This window comes from Phacochoerus africanus, chromosome 2 (genome assembly GCF_016906955.1).
Source record: "Phacochoerus africanus isolate WHEZ1 chromosome 2, ROS_Pafr_v1, whole genome shotgun sequence".
NCBI classification, from domain to species: domain Eukaryota; kingdom Metazoa; phylum Chordata; class Mammalia; order Artiodactyla; family Suidae; genus Phacochoerus; species Phacochoerus africanus.
The window spans coordinates 265699882-265716703 of record NC_062545.1 but is presented as its reverse complement, the minus strand read 5'-3'; the positions used below and the strand labels follow the sequence as shown (position 1 = coordinate 265716703).

The following is a 16822-nucleotide window of genomic DNA, read 5'->3' as shown; positions in this document are numbered from 1 at the left end:
ATCCATATAAAAGCTTGTACATGAATGTTCATAGCAGCACTATTCATAATAATCAAAGAGCAGAAACCACATGAAAAAGCACATAATTGTTTAAAATTTTCTGTTAACTCTAGTATCAGCTTAGGCCCACAATAAACAAATGCAAAACATAATTAGGGGAAAATATATTAGGGAAGATGCTTTTGAAAGATCAAGAGGACAGGATGACACTCACACATAAGCCCCTCCATTCATATAAAGTGTAATTCAGTTGCCATGGAGGAGGGGGAAGAAAACCCACCTGTCTGTTCATGAACTGACCCCTGAAAAAAGAGCCAGCACCATCCCCCCACCTCAGAATGGTAGGAGGCAGTTTTCATAAGCAAGGGAACTTACTTACAAGGCTTGTCTTTGCAGCCAAAAGCAGCTCTCCACCCCTGCTGGCCGGGAACTTGAAAGCTTTTACAGAGGCCCTCAGTGGATTCAGACACGCATGTTGTCCATAGAGTCTCAGCAACACACTGTTGCTTCAAGGCTGCCTCCTCGAAAATGGCTCCAAGCCTGGGAACCGAGGTCAGAGTGTACATTTCAAGGACATAGGCAGGGTCAAGACACCTCCAATCAGCCAAGTCCAACTTGCAGGTCAATCAGCAGTTACCTCTTCTCTGTCCTCTCAGTGACCTCTCCAGATGTAACTGAACAGGACCCTAGGGGGGCTTCCTTGGAAATGCCCCCTGCTGCCCTGCTCCACCCCATGTCCTTGGCCTTCTGCTGGTTTGTAGACAAACACTAGCTTCCTCGGCCTTCCTTGAGTTCCAAGGAATACATTTAATCAGAGAATTGAGAAAAGTACAGATTGAAAAGGAAACAAGCCAGACCAAAAAAAAAATAATAATAATACTAATTTAGCCACAAAACAAAGTCAAGGACTTTTAGTTCCTCCTCAAGGGCTGCAGGTAATATTCTGAGCCATTCCCTTTGAGCTGTTTGGCAGATACTGAAACCCCTACCAGGTGGGAAAAATTAACTGCTTGCTAACCACAAGCACGTGGACCAGTTGGAACCCAAAGGCTGATGATGTTGACTCCTGATTACCTCACCACCAACCAATCAGAGGAATGTCTCCCAGTTGTTGTGCACCTGCAACCCTCTCCCTCACTCTGACTTTAAAAATCTTTCCCTAAAAGCTATCAGACTTTGTTTTATTTTGTTTTTACGGCCTCACCCATGGAATATGGAAGTTACCAGCCCAGCAAGTGGGAGCTGTAGCCTCTGATCTATGCCACAGCCACTGCAATGCAGGATCCAAGATACATCTGCAACCTACACCACAGCTCATGGCAACACCAGATCCTTAACCCACTGAGCAAACCTGTGTCCTCATGGTCACTAGTTAGATTCCTTTCTGCTGAGCTATGACAGGAACTCACCATCTATCAGGATTTTTGGGCATTAGCCACCTTGTTGCCCTGGAACAAATGCCATTTTCTTCAAATCAACCCAGTGTTAGGAGACACTTTACTGCCCACAGGTAAACAGACTGAAATTTGGCTTGGTGACACCAACACTCTGGTGATGAGCTCCTACTATCATATATGTCTCTGTCTTCTGAAATGTGCCTTTAATTGTTAGCAAGAGGTGTCACTTACTTGGATGTGGCTCATTTGGTGGCTATCTGGCTGAATTTGGAGGCAGGAATCACAGCAACAGTGTAGCTCATGCAAGAAAAACCACAGTTTAAGATAATGATTTCCAACATAAGCAACAAATTTTTCCACCACAGGCCCATGATCTGAATCACTTATTAAGTCTCCTAGGCTGGGGACTCAGGATCTTCATCCTTGTGCCTTAATGCGATTTAATAAAATGATCCATTCATAGACTCATCAGGTATGAACACACAACACTGTGGATAAAGCCACAAGCACCTCCTTGCATGGTAGTGATAATGCTGTATATTCAATCCTTTTTTTTAGGTCCACAGGCCAGGAATATGCCACAGCAGTAACAAAGCCAGTTACTTAACCTGATGATCCACCAAGGAACTTCCCCAGTCAGCAGTTTGGTGGTTTGTCTGTATACTGTGATTGACATTCAAAGAATACTCATGCCCAATGTTATTAATTGTGTATGCCCCTGGGCAGGTTTCTGGATTAGGACTGGTAATAGCAAATGGATCAATAGTAGTCTTAAAGGTAAAGACAAAAACCATATGATATCACTTAATATGGAACCTAAATGGTGATATAAATGAACTCATCTACAGACCAGAAACAGACTCACAGACATAGAGAATAGATTTTTTGTTGCCAAGGGGGAATTGGGTCGAGGAGAGATGGATTAGGAGTTTGGGATCAGCAGATGCAAACAATTATAGATAAAATAAAGAATAATGTCCTACTGTATAGCACAGGGAACTATGTTCAATATCCTGTGATAAACCAATGGAAAAAATATGAATTAGAATGTGTATATATGTATAACTGAATCACTTTGCTGTACAGTAGAAATGAACAGAACATTGGAGTTTTCATTGTAGCACAGAGGATTATGAACCCAAATATTATCCATAAGGATTCAGGTTTGATCCCTGCCTTGGGGGGGCAGTGGGTTAAAGATCCAGCATTGCTGTGGCTATGGTGTAGGCTGGCAGCTACAGCTCAGATAAGAGCTTTGCCCTAAGAACTTTCATATGCAACATAGACCATGGGTGCAGTCCTAAAAAGACAAAAAAGAAAAAAATAAATAAAGAGGCTGGGCATTCAAGGCAAGAGGAAAATGTTAAATGTTAGGAGACCCCCAGGAATAATTTGTGTTGTATAAAAGGTCATAAATCATAAGAAAAATATGGAGTCTCAAGAAAGGATTGAAGTCTGGGGTGGGGGTGGGGAGAACATATGGGAAAAAGGAGCCCAGGGAAAGCCTCTAATCAAGCAGCATGACTGTCTTCTCCACACAGAACCTGGAACCCACCCAGACACACTTTTCCAAATTCCCCAGGCTCCAAAGCATGCATCATCCTGGGCTTTCCACTACCACCAGCTGTCATGGAGTCCCTAAAGGCTGTGGAGAGGGAGTCTCTATGGAGTTCAGGACAGCAGAGATGGGAAGAGGAGTCAGCAGGAAAATAGAGACGATTCCCTTATGGTTCAAGGGGAATACAAGTCCCCCACTTCCTACATCTAGGGTGAGGCATGTCCCTGCCACCTTCCCCTGCCATCATCACTGCATGGCTGGACTGAAGCTGCTCTGTGGGAAGAATGCCTCACCCACTTCCAGCTTCTAGGTACATCCTACCAACCCCCTAACTCTGCGCTATCATAGGGACAGCAGCCTGAGACATCAAATGTCTGTGTGCTGAGGGTGAAAGAGCTAAGAACAGGGGCTCCTTAGGAAATGGGGAGGCTACATCCTGATAAATACCAGGAGTTCAGCCTTGCCACACTGAAAAGTGTTCATGAGTATAGTGGAACCTGGGAAGAGAGGACGAGTCAAAACAAAGTCATCAGCAGAGAGAAAAGAGCTAGCAGGAGCAGGCTGAGAACCCCCCAGCATGCTAGAACCTTAAAGATTATCAGATCCGGGGCAGTTCTGGTTCTGTCTTGGTAGATTAAGAACCAACCCTAGAGTTCATGAGGACGTGGATTTGATCCTTTGTCTTACTCAGTGGTTAAGGATCTAGCATTGCCATGGCTAGATTCACAGGTCTCAGATGCAGCTCAGATAGATTTTACTATGTCTGTGGCTGCTTATGTTCATGTGGGTAGACGGAAAACTCTTTTAGTCCCAAATGAAGATTTTACAACCAATTAATACTACAGAAGGAGGAATTACTTTTATTTTTGAAATATTTATGTTTCTTTAAGAAGTCCTCTGCCTCTCTTCCTTGTGGCAGGATATATAATAACCTCAATTAGCATCTATTTGTTGACACCATGGAATTTTCTAGTAATTCTCTCATAAAGAAGAGAAAGACTGATTTTCTCTCCAGAGCAAACTCCAGATAAAAAAAGCATAAGTATAAGCTAAAATAAGTTTACATAATACTGTTAAATATACTTAAAGTCATGACTATCAAAGTAATATTTATTTATGAAAAATACAAGATGAAAATGGATCATGGAGAAAGAAAACAATGATCATGCAAAATTGCATCGTCTTAGAATTGACCTTTATATTTTGTTGTACTTAATTCAAATTTATTTTTAATCCAAGTGTTATGAATAATGAAGTTATAATGAATTCAGGAATAATGTTTCCTGTTAACATTAGACTGTGCTAAAATACATACTCTAATACTGTACTTCACTTAAAATAAATAAATAATATTATCAAATAATTGGAAAGCCTACACATAATAGTCCACCCTATTAACATACCATTATCTAGTTAACCAACCCCCCAGTGACTAAAATTTCAGTGGTTTCTATAATATTATTATACATAACATCTTGACAATGATTTTTTGCTCTTAATTAATCAGATTCCTGGTAGTGAAAGAGTAAGTCATGGAGTATGAATACGTTCAGTGAATGACCAACTTATTTCCTGGAGCCAATTTATGTTCCAATCACCAGTAGTATTTGAGAGTACCTCCCTTACCTACCTCTGTACAGCATCAATTATTTTCATTTCAATGCAATTATAATATATAACAGTATTCTCAAATACAAATATGAGACAGTATTATTTCCAAAAGGCTTTACATTATGATTCTGAACTATGTAAATTACTATTTCCATTCTCAGAATTTATTAATTGATATCCCACAGGATAGAGTGGGATTATTAGATATTACATAAAGTCTCTAAATTTTCATTTATAAAAGAAACACTTTTCATAATTAAAACATGCTAAATATTTTTTTTGTCTTTTTCTCTTTTCTAGGGCCACACACATGACATATGGAGGTTCCCATGCTTGGGGTATAATTGGAGCTCTAGCTTCCAGCATATGCCAGAGCTACAGCAATGTAGGATCCAAGCTGCATCTGCAACCTACACCACATCTCATAGCAGTGCTGGATCCTTAACCCACTGAGTAAGGCCAGGGATCAAACCCACAACCTCATGGTTCCTAGTTGGATTCATTAACCACTAAGCCATGACAGGAACTCCAAAGCATGCTAAATATTGATCACAGATTTTGAAACATGAAATGAAGCACATATAACTTCTGGGAAAAAAGGAAAGCACTAGTGACTTTTTTATCAAGACCTTATTTAGAATACATATATTTTTCTCTTCCAACACATTCTCTCTGCTGAAACAATATCCCCTTTATTTTCTAAGTCTCAACAAGGGCAGAGGAAGTTGAGAATATGAAAAAAAGAGAAATGGATGGTATATAACCATTCCATATTCAGCAATATTCCTGCACCTATTTTTTTTAACTCAGGAATATCTTACCTTTTGAGATACTTTTAATCATAAAATTTCACCTTTGAAAGTACAAATGGTCCTGTAGAAGAATAAACCTTACTCACAAAGTCAGTTGTGTGCCTTGTAAGGGATTTAATCACCATTAGCTGAGTTCTCCAGGAATGAGAGTTTTGATAGGGATCTTTAGAAGAGCCTACTGATAAGGGTAAAAAAAATAAGTCAACAGACAGTGGATATCATGTTGTACTTGGGTGAATGGAGGGCAAGGATCTAATTAAAGGAAGACAATGAATTCAGAAAAACCACATTACTGACAAACAAAATCTTTTCCATTTACTTTTGAACTGGAAATTGCAGTAGGAGATAGCTGTATTTAGGGTCAATAACTGAATTCAAGTCCAGGTGGTTTAACCTGGTTTCCCTGGTTGTCTCATTATTCACAAGGAGAAAGACAAAGCGTGAAAGGGAGAATGGTAAAGGGAAATGCAGGCAGGTGCAACACTCTTCCATTAACAGCGAGATTTTTTGTACAATTATACATCAAATTATCACACCCTCCTTTTTGGAAAACTTAGTGCAGGATGAATTTGATCTTGAGACTTCAAAGAGCTCTTTTTAGGTGTTTCTTTATCACTCTCTGCTGACTTACTAGACCTTGGAATATTTTCTGTGCCAACTCGCAAATTTCATTTGGGTTCCAAAGGTATATATAAGTTTTGAAACAGCTAGAGATAAAAAGAAAATAATAACCTGTAATAACATGCCAAGAACAACCCCCTATTAAGTTTTGTGACTTCTTAGAACAACACTTTCCACCAGACTACTTTTCATCAAATTAGTGTCCTAAAAGTTCCAGCATACTTGATTTATTATTTTGTATTTTATGTTATATTTTGTAAAAGAATTAAGAGAATGAATTGCATACTTAGTACAAAATTGTCATACAGTATACACACATAAATATTGATTATTTTCATATACCAATTATAATAACAAAAGTAGTGTCTTTAAGTTAAAGAAATGAAATATTAAGGAAATATAAATTATATATTATTTGAATTCTATTCTCCTATTATGATCATTCAATATATCTCAAGATTTTCACAATATAATATGATAGAAACAGAATGGGGATTGGAATTAAATTTACCAGGTTTGGGAAAGTTATTTCACATTCTGAATCATAGTTTTCCACAAGTCTTTCTTGAAGAACAGATATGAATAACAATGACAAACAAAGATTCTCAATACATGTTTGTATTCTCATCCTTTACCTTGTCCCATGGCCCAAAGGCAGAATGACTTGACTCTGGAGTGTACATTGAATACCTTAGTTCACTCTGGCTAATATTCTGGATTAGAAATAAGGAGTGATAAATGGTGTCCTGTTCTTAGTAATGGTTGCTTCACTTCGATCAGGAGAGAGTCTTGGTTATAACATCTCATTTCACAACTGAGTATAGAAATGCAAATGCCATTTTTTCTACACCCCATCTGTGTTACCTGATAACCTACCCTTAAAATCAATCTCAGAGTAGTGACATCATTGAAATGATTGAGGGCAGGGGTTGCTTAAGATACCAGGATAAGTCATCACTGTAAAATGAATGCTTTCTGACTGCCAAAGAGTTTACCAAAGGCCTCCTTCATGTCTCTGTTCCTTAAGCTGTAGACGAATGGGTTAGCATGGGAATCATCAACATATAGAGGATGGCAGGAGCCCTGCTTTCCCTCTCTGCAGAATGAGTTGATGTAGGAAGAAAATATACACCCGTAAGAGATCCGTAGAAGAGCAGTACCACAGTGAGGTGAGACCCACAGGTGGAGACAGCCTTCCACCGCCCTCCAGGAGTTGAGATGCCAAACACAGCCCAGGAAATGCAGACATAGGAGAGGATGATCAGCAAGAGGGGAGCAGTGAGGAACATCAGGCCCAGAGTGATGATCATCAGCTCATTAATGCGGGTCTCTGAGCAGGCAAGCTTCAGCAGAGCTTTGGGATCACAATAGAAGTGGGCAATGTCCTTGCGGGCACAGAAGGCCAAATGAGTCAGCAGAAGTGTGTGCACCAGTGCAGGACAGTTGGTCAGTGCCCAGCATGTGCCCAACATTAGTGCACAGAATTTGGGACTCAGAGCTGTGTTGTAACGAAGTGGCTGGCAGATGGCCACATAGAGGTCATATGCCATCACAACCAGAAGTAAGTTGTCAAGGCCCCCAAACATCAGGAGAAAGTATAGAAATGCAAAGCACCCAGAATCAGAGATGGTCTGACTCTGAGTATGCATCTCAGCCAGCACTTTTGGGGATTGAGGCGGAAGTGAAACAGGCATCTGTTAATGATAAGTTAGACAGGAAAAAGTAAATGGGAGTATGGAGGTGGCAGTCAGAGGTGATGGCCAGGATGATAAGCAAGTTCCCCATGATATTGCCCAGGTGTATGCCAAGGAAGGTGACATATAGGAAAGGTTGCTCCTGTAGCTGCTCAGAGAATCCTAGAAGGAGGAAGTCTGAAACAGAGGTTTGGTTCGCCTGATTTGTTTTTCCTATCCCTTGTAGTTCTCGCTATGTGTGCAGATAAAACCCTTCTGTGTGTCCCTATTTAAGTATTAGATCTATTTATAGATAGTGTCTTTGCATCCAAAGACAAAAAAAAAAAAGAATGAATGGACCTTGCTGATGAGAATCCCTAGATCTCATTAGGAATGTGAGAAAATATCTGTGGGACCTGTGATAAACAGGCAGGATGATACCCATGCAAATAAGAACAATGCTTTCCAAACTATAATAGGATGCTGAAAAGAAATCAGATCAACCAGAAAAATCAGTGCAGGTAACTTGAGATGAGACTTTATCATATCCTTGAAGGCAAGTATGAGAACGTCATTTATACTTACCAATTAAAAAGGAGGTTCATGGTCTCCTCTACTGCCTCTCCTCCAAAACACCCCTACACACAATAGGAGCAGAACATCTCCTTTCTATGTGCCTCCCCAACTCCTAGAACTTCACCACACCCATTAAGTGACAGTCCCTGTACTTTTTCCTAACTGGGGGCATTGGGTATGTGTGCTCAGGTCAGGGAGAACTGGCGATGTCTAGTCCTCTCCATTCTCTGTTAGAACCTCCCCTCCACAAACAGGGCAGAGGTGCCATATCTGCCCCTACATCATTATCTGTTTCTTATCCCTGTCTCTTTTTCCATTTTCTCCTCTGTACCTGCATTCACGCTGAACTATCTCAATTCACCTGGTCTCTTGGACCTACTAATTATCTGTACCAGTTTGTAGATGCTCGCTATGTTCCAGATACCTTGATGGCACTGTTTTATCCTTCACAGAACAATGAAATATGTATTATTGTCCTCCACAATTATGCAAGTGTTGAAACTGACTCTTAGAGATATTTCATGTATTTCAAGAGCAGAAAGCTAATGAATGATATTTAACTGCAGTCATGTCTTATCCAAGTCTGTGGCTTCACCCTAAACTTGTACTTTAGCTTTTCAATTTCACTTTTCACCAGAGTAAAGAAAAATAGAAAAGGGATAATTTTCTGGTTCCCTCAGCATGAAAATGGTCATTCTGTTCTTCTGTTTTCCCTGGAGTGAGAGCAAGCTTATGTGAGATGTCATTTCACATTGACTCTGACCTTAGAAGATTTTGTGAATATTTCAGTACTCTATGTATTTGTTCTTTGGATCATAGAGAAATTTCTGATCATTGGCAGACACTAAGATCACATACCCCAGAAACTTTGTCTAGTCCTTGGGCTTTGAAGTGAGTATGTACAATTTGTGTGTATGTACAATTCCCTTACAGATTCTTACCTGTCAGAGTTTGGATCAGTTTGGGGCACCTTCAAATTCTCAAGTTCTCTTTAGTGGAAGGCAAACTTACAGTGCAGAACTCCCTAGATTTTCTGACTCTGTAAATTTGGTGTCTGTTGAGCCCAGGGATCATTAGGAACATCCAGAGCGCACGACACTTTTTTTTCCCAGCTTTTAGGACTGACAATACAGGAGTCTTATTAGGGTTTTAAAGATCCCTAGGATACCATCCTCCAAAGTGCCCATTGCAGACAACCTTTGAGTCGCTGTGCAGCCTGCTCTTTAGCCAGCTCTGCCTGGGTCCTGGGGGGATGGAGGGCACCTCTTTCCTGGGTGTTAAGCTCTCAGATGTGAATCTCAGGGGTGCTATTCTGAAGCATCTTACTAGGATACAGTGCACTTTAGCCTGACTAGTAGGCTTCCTGGGATATCCTGCCTGTGAATGGCATGATGGAAGGAAGGAAAGAGAAAGGATAGAACAGCTAGAGTCCATGCATTTAACCATCACACTTTGTCCCAGTACCATGTTGGTTTAAATCATTAACAATTTCATAGGTACAAAATACCCTCCTTATCTAACATGGGTGTCTTTGTTCATGTAAGATTGAATATTAGTTTCATCTGGACTTTAAACATAGGCAATTATTCCTTGAAATATCCTGTTAATATAATTATCTTTTTATAGTAGGATGTTTTGCATATTTAAAATAAATGTTAAAGGCAATAAAACAAAATTAAAACATTTTTATTTTGGATACTTTTTCATATCTTTTTTCTTTCCAATATGTATAGAGGTTATAGTTTTGGAAGTCCTAGCTACAACAATCAGAGAATAAAAAGAAATAAAAGGAAACCAAGTTGGAAAAGATGTAAAATTATCACTGTTTGCAGATGATATGATACTATACAGACAAACTCCTAAAGATGTAAAAAACAGAAAACTATTAGAGCTCATCAGTGAATTTGGCAAAGTTGCAGGATACAAGATTAGCACAGAGAAATCTATTGTATTTCTATGTACAAGCAATGAAAGATCAGAAAGAGAAATTAAAGAAATAATCAAATTTACCATAGCATCAAAAAGAATGAAATACTTAGGAATAATCCTACCTAAAGAGAAAAAAGACCTGTACTCTAAAAACTCTAAGACACTAATGAAATAAATGAAAGATGACAAAAACAGATGGAAAGGTATACTATGCTCTTGGATTGGAAGAATCAATAATGTCAAAATGACTATACTACCCAAGGAAATCTACAGATTTAATGCAATCCCTATCAAGCTACCAAGGACATTCTTCACTGAAGTAGACCAAAATATTTAAAATTTGGTAGTTCCTATTGTGGATCAGTGGAAACGAATCTGACTAGTATCCATGAGGAAGCTGGTTCGGTCCCTGGCCTTGTTCAGTTGGATAGGGATCTGGCATTGCCAGAGTTCCCAATGTGGCTCAAGAGAAACAAACTTGACTAGCAACTGTGAGGACACAGGTTCAATCCCTGGCCTGACTCAGTGGGTTAAGGATCTAGCATTGCTGTGAATGGTGGTGTAGGTTACACATGTGGCTCAGATCTCACATTGCTGTGGCTGTGGCATAGGCCAGTAGCTAGAGGTCTGATTTGACCCCTAGTCTGGGAACCACCATATTCCATGGATGCAACCCTAAAAAGGACAAATATATGTATATATATATATATATATATATATATATATATATATATATATATATTTTAATTTGTAGGAAACAAAAAGACACTGAATAGCCAATGTAATTCTGAGAAAGAAAAATGGAGCTGGACGAATCAGAGTCCCTGACTTCAGACTATACTACAATGATACAGTAATCAAAATAGTATGGTACTGGCACAAAAATTGAAATATAGATCAGTGTAACAAAATAGAAAGCCATAAACAAACCCAAGGACCTATGATCAACTAGTCTATGACAAGAGTCAAGAACATACAGTGGAGGAAAGATAGTCTCTTCAAAAAATAGCTTTGGGAAAACTGCACATTTGCATGTAAAAATGAAAGTACAAAATATTTTGGTTTTGCTTTCCAGTTTTTCCACCATTAGTTTTTGAAGACACTATCTTTCTACCACTGTCTTGTCCCCTTTGTCATAGATTAGTTCACCACAGGTGCTTGGGCTTATTTATTGGATTTCTATCCTGTTCCATTGAACTATATTTCTGTTTTGGGGCCAGTACTATATTGTTTGCTTTTTTTAACTATTTTTTTATTATAGTTGAATTACAGTGTTGTGCCAATTTCTTCTGTACAGCAAAGTGACCCAGTCACAAATACACACACTCATATGTGTGTGTGTGTGTGTGTGTGTGTATATATATATATATACATTATTTTTCTTACACTATCTTCCATCATGTTGTATCCAAAGAGATTGGATATAGTTCCCTCTGCTGTACAGTAAGATCTCATTGCTTATCCATTTTTCAGTATAACATGTTTCATCTACTAACCCCAAATTCCAAGTCCATCCCCCTCCATGTTTTCCCCCTTGGCAACCACTAATCTGTTCTCTATGTCGGTGAGTCTCTCTTTTTTTCATAAATAGGTTCATTTGTGGCATGTTTTAGATTATACGTGTAACTGATAGCATATGGCATTTTTGTTCTCTTTCTGACCTATTTCTCTTAGTATGAGAGTCTCTATTTCTATCCATGCTGCTGTAAATGGCATTATTTTATTCCTAAAATGTATGTTTTCTTCTCATTGTCAAGCTTTTTTGAAGGTTCTCACAGAAAAGATGAAAAACACGTTTCCGGAATGGTCATGTTTTTGTGTTTCTCTTTCTGACAAAGTGATGGGTTTATGATTTTATGGACTAGTAATTATGTTGTTTGTGCATAAATTTTAGCTTCCAGGACCCCAGAATCCTACCCCTCCACAATAGGAAATGCTTAGTGATTTTCATTCTTGGAAAAGAAATAGAAATAAATTGACGCTGGAACAGAGATAGTGGCCAACAATTTACCTCTGCAGTAATTGTGTCCAGGCTTCTGGTTTGAGCTGGACTAAGCATGAGAGAACTGATAAAGAGCTATTAAAAATACATTAATATTTTAAGACTCCCTTGCTCAAGGGAAGTACATTGTGACTCTGGCTTAAGGCACCATATTTTCTGATGGATGGAATGCCACATGGTAGTTTCATTTATTTTATTTTATTTTTTAATTAATAATTTTTGACTATACAGCATGGTGAGCCACTTACACATACCTGTATACCTTATTTGTTCTCACATTATCATGCTCCATAAGTGACTAGACATAGTTTCCAGTGCTACACAGCAGGATCTCATTGCTAATACATTCCAAAGGAAGTAGTCTACATCTATTAACCTCAAGCTTCCAAAACATCCCAATCTTTCCCCTCCCCCTTGACAACCACAGGTCTGTTCTCCAAGTCCATTATTTTCTGTTCTGTGGAAAGGTTCATTTGTGCCATATATTATATTCCAGATATGTGATTTCATATGGTATATTTCTTTCTCTTTCTGACTTACTTCAATCAGGATGAAAGTTTCTACTTCCATCCATGTTGCCGTAATTGACATTATTTTGTTCTCTTTTATGACTGAGTAGTATTCCGTTGGGTATATATACCACATCTTACTAAGCCTATAATCTGTCAATGGACATTTGGATTGTTTACAAGTCTTGGCTGTTTTGAATAGTGCTGCAATGAACATGCAGGTGCATGTGTCTTTTTCAAGGAAAGTTATATATATATATATATGCCCAAGAGTGGGATTGTGGGGTCATATAGTAGTTCTACCCATATTTTCTAAGGTATGTCCATAATGTTGTCCATAGTGTTTGTACCAGACTCCATTCCAACCAACAGTGCAGGAGGTTTCCCTTTTCTCCACACTCCCTATAGCATTTGTTTGTGGACTTATTAATGATGGTCATTCTTACTGTTGTGAGGTGGTATCTTAACCTAGTTTTGATTTGCATTTCTCTAATAATCAGGGATGTTGTGCAATTTTTCATGTGCTTATTGGCCATCTGTACATCTTCCTTGGAAAAATTCTATTCAGCTCTGTTGCCCATTTTGCAAGTGGGTTGTTGCCTTTTATTTGCTACTGAGTTCTATAAGTTTTTTTTTTATATATATTTTAGAGAGGAAGCCCTTGTCCATTGTATCATTTGAAACTATCTTCTCCCATTCTGTAAGTTGTCTTTTTGATTTCTTTTTGGTTTTCTTTGTTTTGTAAATGCTTGTCAATTTGATGAGGTTCCATTGGCTTATGTTTGCCTTTATTTCCATAGGTTTGGGAAACTGACCTGAGAAAACATTTGTAAGGTTGATGTCTGAGAAAGATTTACCTATGTTCTCTTCCAGGAGTTTGATGGTGTCTTGCCTTATATTTACATCTCTCAGCCATTTTGAGTTTATTTTTCTGCATGGTGTGAAGGTGTGTTCTAGTTTCATTGATTTGCATACAGTTGTCCAGGATTACCAGCAATACCGCTGAAAAGACTTTTTCCCATTTTGTGATCTTGCCTCCTTTGTAAAAGATTAATTGACCAGAGGTGTCTGGATTTATTTCTGGGTTCTTTATTCTGTTCCATTGGTCTGTATGTCTGTTTTGGTACCAGTACCACAGTGGGAAAAATTTTTGACAGGGACAATGCACAAAAGTTGGCTCAAAATTGAAAAGTTTCAGTTTCTTTAAAATTGACCCTTTTAAGAAATGATCATTAATGTGGCACTAGTGATTCCTAGGATTTAGATATATAGGACAAAGAAGTATGTATAGATTGATTTCTTCTTTGAGGTTTTATTTTGCCCTTTTTGATATCTGAGGTTAATAGATGGTAGGTAGAGCAAAGCTTTACCTGGGCAGCTTCTTCTAGTTGTGATGACCCTGTATTACTTCCCCAATTTCATGTATATCAGAGTAGAAGGAATGGGGAGAACTGTTGAAGTCCAACAACATTTTAGGAACAAACAGGGAAGAAAGTCACCCGAATATTGACTATTGGAAGCTTTGCAAAATCAAAGTGTTCAAATCTGAGGTGTGCTGGATACTAGTGTTTCCTCAGTGGAATTACTTTAATTTTCCCATGTGATGGTTGTGTTAATATTTGTCCTTTGTCTATAGACTTCCTCTCCCTATTTTCCTTTCCCACTCTCCTATTGCTGTTTTCTTTGATCCCCAAATAAACTACTTATCCTTCAGTCTTGGTTCAGGGTTGTCTTCTGGAGGAATGCAAGTTAATCAATCCTCTATGACTTAGTGATTTTTATAATTGACTCTTTGTTAGGAAACAGCATTCCTATCTTCACTATGATTCAGAGAGCACTTTTAAAATTGGATCTATATGTGCCTGATATAAATGGAATAAAATTCCAGGGATAAATCAGGCAAAGATATTACTTTATTCTATCTCTTTTCATGTATTTAGAAAGGCAGAGGGCCCATAAAGCAGTGGAAAACAAACTGTTTGCTAGTGGAAATAAGCATTTGCTTTTTGGCTGCCAGTTATTTTTAGGAGAGGGCCTGTTCCCTGATGCTTTAGGAACTTGTCCTTTGATGGCTTCATGCCTTGATGCTCAGGGTCCTATATGAGTGGATGGGGGTGAGAAGCAAAGCCATCAGACAGAGCAATGGTGCCTGTTAGGGTCAGCCACCTTCCTCAACCAATCTCCAGTGGTTTTTATTTTGTTACAGATTTTTTGCACCTGGATCAATTTACTTCTCCAAAATTTAACAATCAACTGTGGGGCCTGCAGCATCTGCATAAATGAACCACTCAGCAATGTGGCATATTTATCCTCTGATCTCCAGTCATTCAATCTCCATTGCATTTTATCCATCTATTTCCATGGTTATTTTAGGAAAACTGGAATTGCTTTACCTGTTAAATTAAATTTTCAACATACATTGTTCTCTTTCCCCTCTACTCATTCATTATACAGAATCTTTGGGTTCATAATTCTATCCAGTCTGATCCTGCCCATTTTCCCCCAAATTTGCTTTTGTCTCCACTACAGACCTCATGGTTTCTTACTCTCCTACTGATTGCCAAAGACTTTACTCCAATGATGTTCCACCCCATCCATCTAGCAAAGCCGCCAAGTTGGATCAATCCGGCTCTTTACCTTCTATGCTTTCTTACTTTCCACTTATTCCTCCATCCACTGTGGTCTAGATTCTGGTCCCACCACTCACTGCCATTGCTCCTGGTTACATCACCAAAATTCTCCTTATTACCAAATTCAGGGGGTCATTTTCAACACTTAACCTTCCCTTCCCTTCACTCCCATGGTCACATGTTCTTTATTTTCCTTCCATGTCTCTCATACTCTGATGCCCTTTGGGGATGCTCTTTCTCTGTCATTTCCTTAATTGTCAACGTCCTCTCTGGTCTGTGTTCAGCTCTGTTCACCTCCCTTTCTCTTCTTCCCTTGTTTTTCTTTTCCTTTTTCTTGTTCTCTCTCTCTCTTTCTTGTTCTCTCTCTCTCTTTCTTTCTCTCTCTCTCTTTTCTTTCTTTATTTCTTTCTTTCTTTCTTTCTTTCTTTCTTTCTTTCTTTCTTTCTTTCTTTCTTTCTTTCTTTCTTTCTTTCTTTCATTAGGGCCACACTTGTGTCATATGGAGGATCCCAGGCTAGGAGTCCAATTGAAGCTGTAGCTACTGGACTACATCACATCCACAGCAACAAAGGATCTGAGTCACATCTGTGACCTACACCACAGCTCACAGAAATGCCAGATCCTTTAACCCACAGAGCAAGATCAAGGATTGAACCCGCAACCTCATGGTTACTAGTCATATTCATTTCCACTGAGCCACAACAGGAACTCCTCTCTTTGTTCTTTCTTTCTTCTGCTTTCTTCCCCTTTTTCTTCCCTCCATTCTTGCCCTTTTTTCACAATGTTTCTTATTCATTTCATTTATTTCTACAGTCTCACCCTCTTCTATATTGATGGGCCATGAATATCAATCTGGATCCAAAATATATTCACCAGCCTCCAGAATGTCTTCTTGTGAATGATTCGTAGGTACTCTATACTTGGTGTGCTAAAAACATCTCAAGTCTCCTTCTAGGTCCCCTATCTCAGTAAGTGGCACAAGTGTACTCAGCTGTTCAAGCCATAAATTTAGAGAAGTTTTTAATGCCTTCATTTTCCATAGTCTCATCAATGTTGGCTCACTCCAAAATTATCACATACTTTAAATTCTGATTCTGAAGGAGATTTAAATCCATGGAGCTCTCCCCAATTCCATTGTCTCAGACACACTTCCATAATCTTTTACCCGAGCAACTGTGACCACTTCCAAACTGGTCTCCATACTGCTGGTCTTACATCCCATCCCTCCATTCTTTCCCTGCCAGCATTCCCTCCATCTACTGCAAACACCTGTTCATTATCCATTCTTCACTAATAGACATATGTTTTAACAAGACACTCATTCTTTGAGCAAATCTTTCCAGAGTTCTCCCTTTCCTTTTGCAAAAAGTTAAAATAGTTCAACATGGTCTTCAAGGTTCTGCACCATTCATTCCTGCTAGTTTCTCTGGCCTCATCCTGAACCTCTTCCCCTGGTGAAGCATACACTTCAGCCGTTCTAATTTTCCTGATAACTCATTTTCAA

General features: G+C 38.8%; 1 pseudogene; it reads right to left on the bottom strand.

Annotated features, from left to right (window-relative positions):
* Positions 1-6953: 6953 nt before the first annotated feature.
* Positions 6954-16540, bottom strand: LOC125120910 (olfactory receptor 1N2-like; annotated as a pseudogene).
* Positions 16541-16822: the final 282 nt, after the last annotated feature.